The sequence below is a fragment of the Mixophyes fleayi genome, chromosome 1 (assembly GCF_038048845.1).
Source record: "Mixophyes fleayi isolate aMixFle1 chromosome 1, aMixFle1.hap1, whole genome shotgun sequence".
Taxonomy (NCBI): Eukaryota; Metazoa; Chordata; class Amphibia; order Anura; family Limnodynastidae; genus Mixophyes; species Mixophyes fleayi.
The window spans coordinates 337,076,309-337,092,088 of NC_134402.1; the positions used below are offsets into that span (position 1 = coordinate 337,076,309).

At 38.0% G+C, this 15,780-nt stretch overlaps 1 protein-coding gene across 1 annotated transcript in view; it reads left to right on the forward strand.

The window, feature by feature from the left end:
- Nucleotides 1–4,512: 4,512 nt before the first annotated feature.
- Nucleotides 4,513–15,780, forward strand: part of SPECC1L (sperm antigen with calponin homology and coiled-coil domains 1 like) — a 40,449-nt gene continuing 29,181 nt past the window's right edge. The window contains exon 1 of the mRNA XM_075215458.1: nucleotides 4,513–4,654. The gene's annotated coding sequence lies outside the window, so the exon portion shown is untranslated. The remainder of the gene's footprint in view (nucleotides 4,655–15,780) is intronic.

Here is a 15,780-nt window from a genome sequence, read left to right on the forward strand (position 1 = left end):
ACAAAAAATGTATTAAAGTAAGATACATCAAAGTATCTAAGACAATTCAAAAATAATTATCATTAGCGTGACATTAATATTAGGGAAGGGATAAAAAAATGAGGTTAACATCAGATCTAGGATGAGGTATAACAGAGAAGATAACTAACTACCGAAATATGAGTAACTACAGAAAAGGAGCTATTTCGTAGTTCTCATTAAGTCCTGCTGGAATAAGTGTGCCCAGTTAGAAAATCCAGACCATTTCGCGGCATGAGAGTTTCTGTTGGAGATCACCTCCCCTGACAGACAATGAGACCTTCTCTAGTGCTAAAAATTTAAGGCAACTAGGGTCTCCATTGTGTGCCTGGGAAAAGTGCCTAGAAACAGAGTGACTCTCCATTCTGTGTTTAATATTGCGAACGTGTTCCTGAATGCGGACTTTCAGTGGGCGTATATCTTTATTTGCTTATAATATATATATATATATATATATATATATATATATATATATATATATATATATATATATATATATATATATATAAACCTCCCTGTGGCGGACCGGAAGTGCCAAGTAAGCGTACTAAATAATATTACCGAAGTAACTAGCTATTCTTTTCATAACAGAGAGATTCAGAATAATGTGAGGATAATAGTCGATAAAAAACAATTTTGAAGTTAATAATAGCAGCTTGCAATTTGACGTAGTTTAATAGACAGTGATTGTCCTAGTGACCTACTGCAGATCACATTATGTAATATGAATCTCATTGTAAACCCGCTTAAATATACGGGAAACTGATTGTGTAGTACAGTTTGAATTAAAGAATGTTCTGGGATTTTGTTCCTGAGGAAACCATTTTAGAGCCCGTTTACTCTGTCAAGATTTATTTCATTATATATTTTTATAATGGTTATTGGGTTGATGGATTCCAATGGCAGGGACAGTTTATGGTGAAAAGGGTATACTCTATAGAGGAAGAGACTGCGGACTCAAGTCCAGGAGCGGCCTGGGGTTAAGAGCCAGAGAAGGTAGTTGTCCAAGAGCCAGGGTCAGAATCCAGAGAGTTGGTCGTCCGAGAATCAGAGAGGCAGGTGCCTCGAAAGTCAGGGGTCAAAGCATGGGAAAGCAGCTAGAAAATTACAGTGTTCAGAATGCTCAAAAACAAGGCTGAATAAATTGGCCAGGTGTTGTATGAAGGAAGCTGCTTGTATAGGCCCAAACCTGTGGTAATAAGCCTCAGGTGCTGGCTGCTCATCACTTGCAACAGGTCATTAAGCCATTCCCTGATGCAGGCCTACAAAGATGCAATAAAAGGATGCAGCAGGTTAACTGATGCAACTTTCAGTTGGCATTTCAAGCACCAAATTCCTCCTGTGCATTGACATAAAACACTCTGCAGCAGTGGAACAGCCGTGCCATGTCAGAGAAGAGGTATGGTTTTAAAAAGTGACCCGTGTGCTAACCATGACAGGTGATATGAAACTACACCAGTACTGGACCTGACAGATATAATGTGTGATGAGGGGAGTTGAGAGGGCATTTGTAACCCAGGACCAAGATAGATAGTACCATGCCATTCTCTACTATTTTAAATGTACATTATGTGATGCACAAACCTGCAGTGCATGGCATGCCATAAAATGTATATTTGACAAGTAATCAAGATTCATATATGGGGTGTATGCACAGGCCAAGTCCCAGATCATCTTAATGCACCACAGTGCAGCAATATGATAGATGTTCATCCAGAGACCCTCCTGTCAAACTTACTCCTACTCTGGTTCACTTCCTCTGCATATGCTGGCCTTGGCCCCTCCAAAAGCATCTTTGGTACAAGAGGAAGGAGGCTGTAGCATATGCTCGCTCAGCTGGCCCGGTGACATTTTTGTTTAATTGCACATTAAAAGATTTTCTATCGCTGCAATCTTAGTAAATAGACCCCTAACAGTCAGCCACGTTTCAAAGACTCTGCTACTCTCTCCATATGCGAATACAAATTGCACATTTAAACATTTCTTGTTACTTGCACTCTAAAACCATATTTAGATAGCTAAAACATTCACTTTGGCAGGTCAGGGGTTTCAGCAAGTTTGTTTCGTCAAGACAATAAAAAATTTTTTTTTATTAATAACCACCTCTATCGCACCAGGACAATCCTTAATCCTCCAGATTAGCAAATATAACTATCTCTTGGTATTACATTCTATATATTGGAACCACATCTAGAGGTAGGTGCACCCACACAAATGGAACAATCTGAGAAACAAACTATAAAACACCTTATGTGTCTAAGGGGCACTCAAAGGATAATTAGATTGTTAAAATTATATAAAGACTTTATTGATATACATTAAAATAGTATGACTTCTATGACATTGGTTAGTAGTGAAAAATTAAAAACAAGTGTATGACAAAATGACCCAGAAAATAATAACTGTTAAGATCGATAGACAAACTATCGAGACGCGCTGTTTCCCCAATAATACATTATAGTTCCAAAGTGAATGCTAACTGTGAGGGAATTGTAATAAACTCCTCTTGTTGAGATGTATCACAAACAGGGTTGAGTCTAAAACCTCAAAGGTATAAGTCATAACAGGACAAAAATCCCTAATTGAGAATGCATTATATTGGAATGTGTTCAGGTATAAAGTTTTTATTGGTTTAGAAATTTAAATGGTAATAAGACTAGGTATTATGTCCTTAATCTTAAAGAGGATCCTGTATTTTCCCAAGTAAATACCGATCCTATGGAAAAAGTATATCCCCTTTCAAGGTTAGATCATACTATATCTAACTGAAACTCTCATATAATTAAAATGTTCTATGCTCTAATTAATTATTAAGACCTATAGATGTAAGAGACTCCTAAATAAAAAAAAACATGGCAGTTTCGAGGAACATACACTATATAGACAAAAGTATTTAGCCACACCTGTTAATTATTGAATTGAGTTATTTCAATCAGACCCATTGCCAGAGGTGTATAAAATCAAGCACCTAGCTATGCAGTCTATATTTGCAAACATTTGTGATACAAAATGGGTCATTCTGAACAGCTCAGTGACTTCAAGCGTGGTACTGTGATAGGAAACCACCTTTGCAATAAGACAGTTCATGAAATTGCATCCCTACTGCATATTTGAGTCAAAAGTGATATTAGAAAGTGGAAGTGTTTAGGAACAGCAGCAACTCAGAAGACCACGTAAAATCACAGCGGGGTCAAAGACTGCTAAGGCGCATGGTGCGTAAAAGTCACCAACGCTCTGCTGATTCCATAACTGAAGAGTTCCGAGCTTCCACTGGCATTAATGCAAGCACAAAACTGTGCGGCGGGAGCTTAATAGAATTGGTTTCCATGGCCGAGCAGCTGCAAGCAAGCCTTACATCACCAAGACCAATGCCATGCGTCGGATGGAGTGCTGTAAAGCACACTGACACTGGACTGTGGCGAAGTGGACACGTGTTCTGTGGAGTGACAAATCACATTTCTCTGTTTGCCAACTAGATGGGCGAGTCTGGGTTTGGCGGATGGCGGTGAATGTTACCAACCTGACTGCATTAAGTCAACTGTAAAGTTTAGTGTAGGAGAGAATGGTATGGGGCTGTTTTCCAGGGTTTGGGCCCTTATCTCCAGTGAAGGGCAATCTTAATGCCTCAGCATACTAAGTAATTTTGGACAATGCTATGTGTTCAACTTTGAGCCAACAGTTTGGGGAAGGCCCTTTTTATGCCAACATGACTGCCCCAATGCATAAAGCAAGGACTACAAAGACATGATTTGATGAGTTCAGTGTGGAAGAACTTGACTGGTCCGCACAGATCCCTGACCTCAACCCCATTTAACATCTTTGGGATGAACTGGAGCAGAGATTGCGAGACAGGCCTTCACGTCCAACATCAGTGCCTGACCTCATAAATGCACTACAGAATGAATGGGCACAAATTCCCACAGAACCACTCCATCTTCCAAGAAGAGTAGAAGCTGTTATTGCTGCAAAAGTGGGACCAACTCTATATTAAAGTGTATGTATTTGAATAAAAAGTCATTGCAGTCCCTGTCGGTGTAATGGTCAAGCATCGGAATACTTTTGTCCATATAGTGTATACAAGACAAAAATCCAGTCAGCCAATCAAGCACGGTACTGGCAGAGTGTGAAAGAAGCTGCAGTGCTCACCATCAGGTATCAAGGTACAGTACACTTGAATAATGGAAGCTGGAATGCCCATCAAACTAATAGCGCCTCATGGGACAGGGATTATCGCGACAGCTAATTAGTTTGATATCAATCCCTGCTTCCTTTCGGCGACTGTAACGTACAGCTGAAGTCCCACCGTCCTACAGTTACTGGAGCCCCTCGCTCCTCCCCAGCATCACTGTACCGTACAGCTGAAGTCCCACCGTCCTACAGTTACTGGAGCCCCTCGCTCCTCCCCCAGCATATCACTCACTCGGTGAACCGTTACTAGAGCATGCGCAGTGCACCGCTCAGGGTAGTAGTAGGCGGGGCTAACACACGGTGGCCGGTGCCTGGTACGCATGCGTAACGCTGGCTTCGCCACTGTGTCTTGTCGAAGCCCGTGAGCTCCGGAAACGGAAATGACCCCGGGAGCTCCCAGACCGAGAATACTGAAAGCGCTTCAGAGATAGGAGAAGTGATGCGCAACGTGTGTATACATTGTGCATGTTCCCGTGTGCTCACTGAGGGCAAGCTGCACATCCATGCATGTTACGTGTGATCGTCCCTTTGTCACTACGTGTCAATGATTGTGTGTTTATGAGTCTTATTACATGGCTTTGGTGTGGTTACTTCTTCCCATTACTTATACATGTTGGCTATTCTCTCCATCGTATTGTAAAGGGATTTAGACGTTCCGTTTAATATGTAAAATGCACTGCTTATGTGTAATATACTTTTTTTTGTATTGTTTTTATTTATTTTTTTGCTTACAATAATTTAATATTTTGTTTTGCTGAACTATAGCTATATGTTGTAAATGTGAACACATACTGGCAGAAAATGTGGTAAATTGGATGGTCTGCTTTGGTTACATAATAATGTTTATGAGTTATACTAGGGGTTAGGAATAACCGAATTCTTGCATGGGAGTTGTCTCTACACTTTCCTCCTTTCTGGTTATTCTGAATGTTTCACTGACCTGTCCTGGTCTTTGGTATTGTATTTAACGTGCTTGCTGATTCACAACACACCTGAAACTAGTCAGATCTTTTCTAACATCAAAGAATAATTTTTCTTTCTTGTAGTGCTTTATATACGCTGTGAGAAATGTTTGTAATTGTGCACGAATTTGCAGCATGCTTTGTTTGAGATGCAAAAAACTTATTGTTGACATTTTGCTTTTTTGTTGTTTTGACCTTCAGTTGGTGATTATCTGCCATAGGGGGTGGTTTAAGGAAAACCTTTAAATTGTGGTCACTTTTCAGTCAGCTGTGTTTACTAAGTGAATACTGCTAAGAAAAACTTTTTTTCTTAGCAGTGTTTACTTTCAAACTTCTCCTGGCTCTTATGCTTGGAAAAGCAGAAGTCTAAGGCACATACAGGGTCTGGTGTCTCAAGAACCTTGGAATTATGCTAGTTGGGATGTTTTTTAAAAGTGTGCTATGTTACACTTTTTATAATAATTGGCGTCTGTACCTATGTTTAAAAATAAAATTGTAATAGCAACACTCCTGGGTGTCTGAAAAAGATATATTGTGTGCAGTGCCTTTTAGGATATTAAAGGCTGCCAGAGCACCCACCTGGCCATGAGTGACAAGTGGGTTCATTGAAACAAATTGTAACTAAAATATCCCCAAAATATATCTTGCACTTATTTATTAAACACCACGTACTGCCACCTCCTATGATTTTGTACAAGAGCTGACACTCTTAGGAAGTATTCATTTACTCCCTTTCATATCCCAAACTACAATCACAGCCTAAATTAGTTACTGTAAACTGAACAATTCCCAACATAAATGTAGGATTACAAAACTGAAGCCTATCTGACATGTGAATTCTTTAAATGCACAGATGGTACGCAGTCACAATGCTTATTGAATAAAAGATGGCTATAACACATTTGCATACATACATAGAAATGCTAAAGTTTCTTAAAATAAATCAGAAATAAAATAGAGAAACGTAAGAAATTTGTACACATTATTCATGTAATCTGCCACCTGGAGAACAGCTAGATAATTTTGTCAATTCTTAACTGACAGACCCCCCCAAAATTGACAATTCCCCAAATCATTTAAATACCTTTTTGTGTTTGGGTAAGAATAACAGGTATGTCCCTGAAAGAGGTGTGCTAATATTTCACAGTCTATTTATTGTCCAAGAACAGTTCTAGTAAGGAGTACAGAAAATATATAACTCCTCTATTCTGGACCTTAGCGGTTATGGCATTAATTCCACTAAGCATGGTATGATTTTCTGTACGTATACAGTACATATGAAACATGTTTAAAATATATGGATTCCTTGGAGAGTGACTTTGGATTTTTTGATCTGGTTACATAATTATGTTTGAGTTATACTAGGTGCGATTAGGAACTTACTGAATTCTGGCATGGGTGTTGTCTTTTTTCTTTCCGTTTTGGTTATTCTATTATTTACTTTTATAGTGCTACCAGATTATGCAGCGCTGTACAAAATATATTGTCATTCAGCATCAGACAGGTACATTTATCAAGCTGTGGGTTTGAAAAAGTGGAGATGTTGCATACAGTCTCAATTTCCTAACACACACACTCTAGGGTCCAATTAACCTACCATTTATGCCTTTGATTCTGAATCTTTCATTGACATGTTCTGGTCTTTGGTATTATATTCACATTTTATTGACACAAAGTTATGTTGTTCCATTGAGCGGTTACAAATTTGTACAGAGGTCTTCTCAAACATGGATTATGGAAAGTGTTGTTTTGATCTTTTCTGTTTCCTATATTAATTATGCACTGAACTTAGTGACCTAGATAGACATTTTAGTCTTTTCCTTTAAAACTCTTAAATGGGCAATAAAAAAAGGTTGATTGCTCCTTTGTGATAACATGGCATCTCTGAGTAAATAATCAAGGTAAGTGACAGAAAGCAGCCGCCTGAAGGACGTCTATTTCCTTCATCAAAATACATTAATAGCACTGAGTCCAGAAATCTGATATATTTGTAAGGGAATGAGTCCCCTTTTCCCCTTTCCCTTATGCCATCCATTCTCTTTATTGTTTTTTTTGTTTGTTCTACAAAAGTTTGTACCACTTCTTTGTTCAAGTTTGGAAACATTAGCTTGTTGTTAAGTTTCTGTTGGTACTTATTAAAATAAATGACATTAAAAAATACATTAACCCATTGTGTACTTACGCACATTGATTTGCTGGAAACTATTCTGTTAATTCAGATTTTAGGGTATAGATCATGACAACATTACTACATAATTTCATAAGTATCCCATTTACATTTTAATCTTGACAACCAGCATAACATTTTACATTGCATGTGTGGTGGTGTTGTTTTTTTCTGAATTGCAATATTAATGGAGTGCGAGGCCTTCAACACACTGGCGCTTATTTCATTCCTTTTACTAGCTTTTTGAACTCATACGCATGTAAACGGGTCTGAAAAATAGAATATGTTGTTTCCAATATCACCATACCCACTTACATTTCTGCTACCATTCAGGTGTTATGTTTTTTTCCAAACAAATAGAGCCTGATTCATTGGCATGAAAAATGAACGTAAATTGATTTTTATTTTATTTTTTATTTATCCACTCCAATATATTTATCCTGATGTTATGAATATTTGCGTTATATAAAATGCATTTTTACAGTTGCTCCTGATTGCAAACGTATACACAGCCATCATCACTTGTAATAGGCATTTACACCTGACCTGTAGCTGGTACAAATGATACGACAAAAAAACACATCCATTTGAAAAGCCCAAAGCGTGGATGGGACGCTGTTGTGTGCGCTCCAGCTTGGCACACCCTTACTGTACATTGACTATGTGCATATGGCCGTGCCCCTCCACGTTCCACCCCTGAAATAGTAGGCTGTAGTAAGGGTCCTTTGTATTAGAATTGAATATTGATACTTTCACTGGCGTTTATTCTGGCTCTAGGCATGCACAGAATGATTTTATGTAAAATATGACACATATCTGCATTTACATTCCACAATGCATTGGGAAGCATGTGGCCTGAGAGAGCTTGTAAAATCTGTAGTAATAAATGCATGTTGAATGCATTTGCCTTTGATCTGCTTTTTCAGTAGCGTTTAGAAAAAATGCAATGGCAATACTGTAATGATGGATAGATAGATTATATCTTATATATAAATGCCTAGTGGCGTGTGTGGAAAAAAAAAACCAAGCTGCAGCGCCACCTGCTGGGCAGAGTTATACACTGACCTATATATTTCTTGAAGGAGAAGTGACAGTTGGGAGTGGTTGGTGGTTGCCGGGGGTGACAGTGGGCAGTTTTTAACACCTTAAGTAGCTTGAAGGATGTGGCGATGAAGGATGAGGTGATGGAGAAAAATGATGAGGTGGCGACATGTGTACAAAACCACGTTAAAAAAGGGCGCTTGCGTCGGGTAGTAACGCTCTTCCCCTGAGGAGGCCTGGGCTAGGCCCAAATGCATGACAAGAACCTTTTTAAGACCTTAAGTAGCTTGATTTGACTAGAATGCATGAGTATCATGCACGGGTTAACGTGTGTGTGTGTGTATGTGTGTATATATATATATATATCTCCCAAACAAGTAGTGTGGGCAAGAACACTGATATGTATGTGTGTAAAACATGCATTTTATAAACTATAGCACAGAGATAAGAGTATACTTAGGCGCTCCACTAAGATATGCAGCCTAAATATGTGACTGTGAACCCCACTATAAATTCACAATATAACAATATTAACAAAACAATAGTCACATACAATTGGTGCTTTCTTTAACACTCAATCAGTATATACAAATTTTCACCTTATATGGGGAAACGTATAAATCCATACGATGTATATTCTTTCTTCAGTAGATCTCAAACATGTAAAGAAAACATACAAACAAACATCGTGCGGATGGTAGACACAAAATGTACAATTCTCAACCTTCACCCACGATAAATAAAATGAACACAGTGGTAAGTATTTATAATAAAAATCCAATAGGTGTCATAGATCTTCAGAGAAGAACCCCTTAAGGGTATATGCTTACGAGACAAAACTCGAACATGCACTTCAAACAGCTGTCTTAAATCCGATTGATCCCTTTCCAGACACGATAACCACTTTTTACGTTCCCTCAGCACATGTAATGAAGAGTTGAAACCAAAAAGGACATCTCGTGTGATACAATTTAAAATTTATTGCAACAAAGTAATAAAATTTCATTCCTCAACCAGGAATGGTTGAAACAAATAAAAACTCGTACCAGAGACTAAGCTCCCACAATCACATAACAGGTTCTTTTGATAAAGATGGTACATCAAAAGTTACACAACATCCGTCACCTGTGACTGTGTGATCACGCTCCGGTTTCTTCCAATATAGCCAACGCGTTTCGACCCTTTAACGGGGGTCTTTATCAAGGTACCCCCGTTAAAGGGTCGTTCCTGGTTGAGGAATTAAATTTTATTACTTTGTTGCAATAAATTTTAAATTGTATCACACGAGATGTCCTTTTTGGTTTCAACTCTTCATTACATGTGCTGAGGGAACGTAAAAGGTGGTTATCGTGTCTGGAAAGGGATTAATCGGATTTAAGACAGCTGTTTGAAGTGCATGTTCGAGTTTTGTCTCATAAGCATATACCCTTAAGGGGTTCTTCTCTGAAGATCTATGACACCTATTGGATTTTTATTATAAATACTTACCACCGTGTTCATTTTATTTATCGTGGGTGAAGGTTGAGAATTGTACATTTTGTGTCTACCATCCGCACAATGTTTGTTTGTATGTTTTCTTTACATGTTTGAGATATACTGAAGAAAGAATATACATCGTATGGATTTATACGTTTCCCAATATAAGGTGAAAATTTGTATATACTGATTGAGTGTTAAAGAAAGCGCCAATTGTATGTGACTATTGTTTTGTTAATATTTTATGAACTATGCAAAAGTCTCCTTTTGAGACAGCAGGTAATCTGTACTTTTAGCATTAAAGTATCCTATGTGCTCTTGCAAACCCTAATGAAATAAAGTGGAGTACCCGAGTAGACGATGATGGCCCCATCTCGTGCTGCTGTATTCGGCCACTGACCCACAGTTATGTTTCAAAGTCCCAGTGAGGAGGTACAGAAGGCAATAAGGGGGAAGACATTGTTCAAATAGTTACATGTTTATAACATGCAGCTCGGACAAAACGTACAACACTGAGGTTCTGCAGATTTTCTACAACAAAATACTTCTATGTAATGCAGGCCTGTAGAATGACCATCTTAATCTGACTTGTGCATTGGTCTATGACAGAGGTGCTGAAACTCAGCCCTCAAGTGCTTTCGACAGTTCATGTTTTCAGGATTTCTCTAATCATGCACAGGTGAGTTAATCTATTTTTCTGAGTCAGTAATTATCTTACCTATTTCTACAGATAAATCCTGAAAACATGACCTGTTCGTAGCTCTTGAGGACTAGTTTGAGTACCTCTGGTCTATGTGCAATCCTGTTCACTTTCTTTAATCTTGTAGCAGAAATAGATACAGAAGCATGTATCAAATCTTTATTGCTATTTTAGAACTTCAAGTTGTGTTTCTTTATGCTTCAAATCTCCTTAAATCATCTGTGGAGATATTAGCTTATGTGTTGGCACACATTTCTTTCAAGTAATGCGTTGCAAATAAGTTGGATAATCACACATTTTCTAAAAGTTTACCCATAGGTGCAGCATATATGTCTCATGCACTAGCTCTGGAAGCTGAGGTGTTCTGTACAAGGTAACTGAGCTACATTCCAGCATGGAGCCAGGAGTCCATCCCCAGACAGTTAATTAACAGGAGGGAAGGCCTCAGCTAACAGTGTGTTCACATTCTCCGTTATTTGTTAAACTTTTTGTCTTACTGCTTGGGAAATAGATCTGTACAGTGATAATATCCATGTTTAGATTCTATTACAAAATAGATTCCCTTCCATTACTTTGGTCCCAAGTGACTAGTGTACATGGTATAAACAGGAAATGTTGGGATTCTTGTTATTTTCTAACTTCATGTTTCATAACAGGCTGAGCATAATTGATAGAATCAAGATGAAGAAAGTTTTTCAGATGCAAACACAGATTGTGTGTGTCGGACAATCCATTCAGGCAAACCCAATACAGAATCTTCTACTGTTATGCTTTTTGCTGTGGATGTAAAGGCTTACAAAAGAGTTATTTTCCTTGGCCTCCATATTAATGCAACCTCGTTTGCTGTTAATAAAGACATTTGTTAACAGGAATATTCGTGTTGCGAGACTTGGTTGCACATGCTGCAGATGAAAGGGAGGTAGTTAGAAGAGGAGGCCCGCTCAAAGCAATATTGCAGGCTTGTAGCGCGGAACATCAAACCTATGTGTTTAAACTAAAGGCTGAAGACCCACACCATAGCCTCTCATAGACTCATCTGGTGTTTAGTCAACCACTACTGGTATAAAGGCATCTCTCATACTCTGATTTATGACTTGCTAGGTTTATTTTTATTTTATTTTTAATGGCAATCGTCTGTTCTCTAAGACTAAGTTACCATGTTCTCTGTACAGGTTTATGACTTGCAGTGTAGTGTACAATAATCCTTCTGTTATTTCTTTGCAATGTGTTACTGCCAATATTTTCCAAGCTCTTTGAAGTGGCTTCTGGAGAACAAACCTCCCCCTCACAATCGCTCAGGCACAAAGCGCCTAGTTGCACACTTCCTATCAGCTGAATCCCCCTGTGGATACCTAGTAGCACGTTTAGGAAAATCCGATTCTCCTCCCCCCACAATGCTAAAGCCAGCTTAGATCTATACATTGGAGCAGGCAGCACACAATTGTAGGTCATGCTGGCTCCCAATACAGAAACATGTTTGTGTAACAGCATTATGGACCCACAGCAAACTGATGGAAATGGGTGATGGCTCTAGAATCCGCTGCCATTGTTTTTTGTTGCATACATCTTTAAGGAATGTTCACAGCAACGTGTTTTTTTTTCTTGTGTTTCTGCACTTAAATGCAAACTGTTTCCTATACTGTAATAGATGGAAATCTTCCAAAGGACATGAAAGAAATAATGTCCATGCATTATTTGTCACTTGTGTGAGCACAAAGACCATTCTTGCAAGAACACCCCACAACTGCAGGTGTAGCGGGACTCACAAAAGTCCATAGTAATGTTTATCAGCCTCTATACAAGGTTGGAGATGCAAAAAAAGATTAACAGAGACTTATCACTTAAACTACATTATTATTTATAATTACTGTCTGCATCGCTGTACATAGGGGATGAAAAAGAGTACACATTTACAAATTAAACAATGAATACATGATACAGTTATGCAATGAACGAACAGCAATAAATTATCATGCAAAAAGGAAAAAAAATATACATGAGCACAAATAAGTAGAAAAATCCATATATGAATGCAAATAAGGCAGCAAATTGCAGGCATGACAGGAACAATTGAGGAAGATGGAGAGAGGTCAGACAGGCGACATAGGGTAGAAGACCCTGCCCGTGAGAGCTTACATTCTAAAGTGAGGACTAATGAGAGACAATAGGAGCAAATAGGACACTAGGCATTATGTTGCTGGGGCGTAGATGGTGCTAGTCACAGTGCAACTTCAGATCTTTTTGTCTGATTTTCATATATATTGCAATATTTAAATTCAAAGCCAAGTTTAAAGCCACATTTGTTTATCCTTGGTGCACTTACCTGATCTTTGGTGAAAGCACAAATATGTTTTTGGTGTGTGCTACCTTAACTTGCAATTATGTATGATCTTCCAACACATCAGTGGTGGAATGGCCATTGGCATTAGATTGCTCTTGCAACTTTAATTTTACATGTATCTACATTTGTAAGTCAGTATGTTGCATGATGCATTGTTTTAGCACATTTTCTGCAAATTGGTTCACAAGGAAAAATGATGTAACCTATATCAATCATTCAGGTTCTGTCATTTTCTGGTTCTGGTTGCTACAGTTTTCATTGCCTTTATCATGTATACCAGTTTTCATAAATGTTCCTGGTTACGTTTAGATTTGTGTGGTTATTAATATTAAAGTTTGGTTAACGCAAATTAACCAGGACTGTAGTGACCTGTCTGGATAGTTCCTGCAGCCATTTAATTAGGTGTAAACTTTTACCCCACACATGGCTTAAGATGGCTTAAGTCCTGCCATAAACACTACTTTCTACAGGGTGGAGTGGTCCAATTGCCCACATCATGCGATGGTTCCAGGGGAAGGTCCGTCCTTCTAATTGTCAGGAGTGGAGTGGCTGGACAAGGGCTTTTATGGAGCTATAAAGGGGACAGTGATCGTATTGTACTTGAAGCTGCCACATTCTACAGTTCCTCCTTATATCCACACATAGATCTTGTCAATATTAACCATTTATAATTGCTCAGCTCACTGTTAGAGCGGCCAGAAAATGTCTGAGCACGCAGCTCAGATAGCTGGAATTTTCCAACATGCCCAACAATAATTTTAATTTCAGTAAAATTATTGAACATAATTTGTTTTAGGGCCCTTTGCTTGATATTGCTGCCAATAATAAGAATGACCAGTTTAAGATTTTAATTTTTAATTTGAAACTCTAAGTATTTTTGGCTGAGTATCCTAGGTGATATATTCACGTAATAAGTGTAACAGAAAAGTAAAGAAACCTTTGTGTGTGTGTAGCATTGGTTGCCATTAAAAAGTGCATCGGAAGAGACACTACCAGCAGTTTTGAAGGCTGCTCTGTGTAACCTCTCTGATGCGTGTCTACTCAGCAGCTGGATAAACATACCCTACAACGAAAAGATCAGCAGCTGTCAAACATAAAAATATTTCATTTTTATTAAGCTATTATACAATGTACATGAGGAGAACTTGATTCATATGATTGCAGACCCTTCTGATTTTTTTTTGATTTTTTTTTGTTCTATGGGGAAAAGGCTTAGCTTTGACTCTCCCAACAGCAATGTTCTCTCTCTTACAAAACTACTATATTTTTAATGAAACCTTATGTGTATTGAAGAAATAAATAGATACAGTACAACACTGAACACGTTATGAAAACCAACGTAATTGTTTCCACATTATTATATAGTTATTAAAGGTAACTGGGGCAGGGAGGGTTCAGGTACAGACCCAATACAGGGGAAAAATTGAGGTGCTGTACTAACAATAAAGTAATATAAATAATAGCAAAAAGAGGTCTAATACAGCTCTAGAACATCAAGAGAAAAAAGAAACCATAAAACTCCAATCTTTAAGAGATTGTTGGAAGTAAAAAAGTTAACAAGATTTGGAGTAACACTTTAATTGCATCCTTCGGTATATCCTAATGGTGATGTCCAAAAGCAGTGATCATGACAGCTGAATTGCTTGTATAGTTCATACATGGGAGTAAATGGTAAATGCTCCTCCTGTCATAGAAGAGTGATTCCTATTGGAAAGTGCTACGTACATTTATCCATATTGTGTGTATTGACCTTTGAAGTTGGTATTATATAAAACAAGGATATTTATTTTGTATTTTTGAAAATATTGCAACGTATTGCAGGTATTTTTGTGGCGTTTTGCTGGGACCTACTGTTTGTACGATCACTGTGAACTGGATGATCCCTATGCTGCTATTATTTCCAGAGTGGCATAACATTCGGAATGTTGTGTGAGCAAATTCATGTCATATGCTCGTCTGAGCGATTTGTTAACAAAGAATATCCATATAATCTTGGTATTTTTAACATTTGTGACTTTAGTTGTGAAAGTGCATTGGACAAAAAAAAAAGTAAAGGAAAAAAAAAGCTGTAAAAGTAATTGTTTTTTTACACAGCCACCATACACAATAGAAATCTTTTGCTTGCTCTGCCCCCTGTAATCCAGATGTTCATAAAATGTTTCTATTGGACAAATGCTGTAGATGGGGGGAAAACACACAAGACCCTTCTCTTGTCTGTCGTTTCCAAGGAATTCCAAATATTAGGAACGTTTAATGTCAGAATCCACAGATCCCTGCAGTGCTATGTTAGATTCCAAATAAGGAAGACAAGTTCTGTGTATGTGAGCTTCAGTCTCAACATCAAATGCAGGATTTAAATTTAAATCCTTCTACCTTTTTGACCCTCCTAGTGCAGTGTCATTCATTGCTGAATGGAGGAAATATGATGTGCATCATACAAAGTGTTAACTGATGCATGCACTGTGCAGCTCCATTGGTTTACAGTTATTTTTAAAAAATGGGAGGGTGGGGAGCAGGCACCGTATATATCTTATGAACGTTGTATTGGAGTGAAATCAGACATAGTCCAGATCCATTCTCTTTATGTGTTCTCCTAGGAACCGCCAACTTAACAGCAGGTACCAAACCACTGCCCTTGAATATTTATTGATATAGATATATAGTATATAGTATTGTTCTTTGTGTGTGTATATGTATGTGTGTGTATATATTTGCACAAAAATATACGATCTATTATGCAGCACCGCATTTTCTTTGCACTTTGTGAATGACCTGTATGGAATAATATTTGAAATAATGCACTCCATCTGTAAACTATAGATATAGCAGAAGTCGTACAGGTTACATAAATCCAAGGTATCTTTTAATATTCATAATAATTTACAGT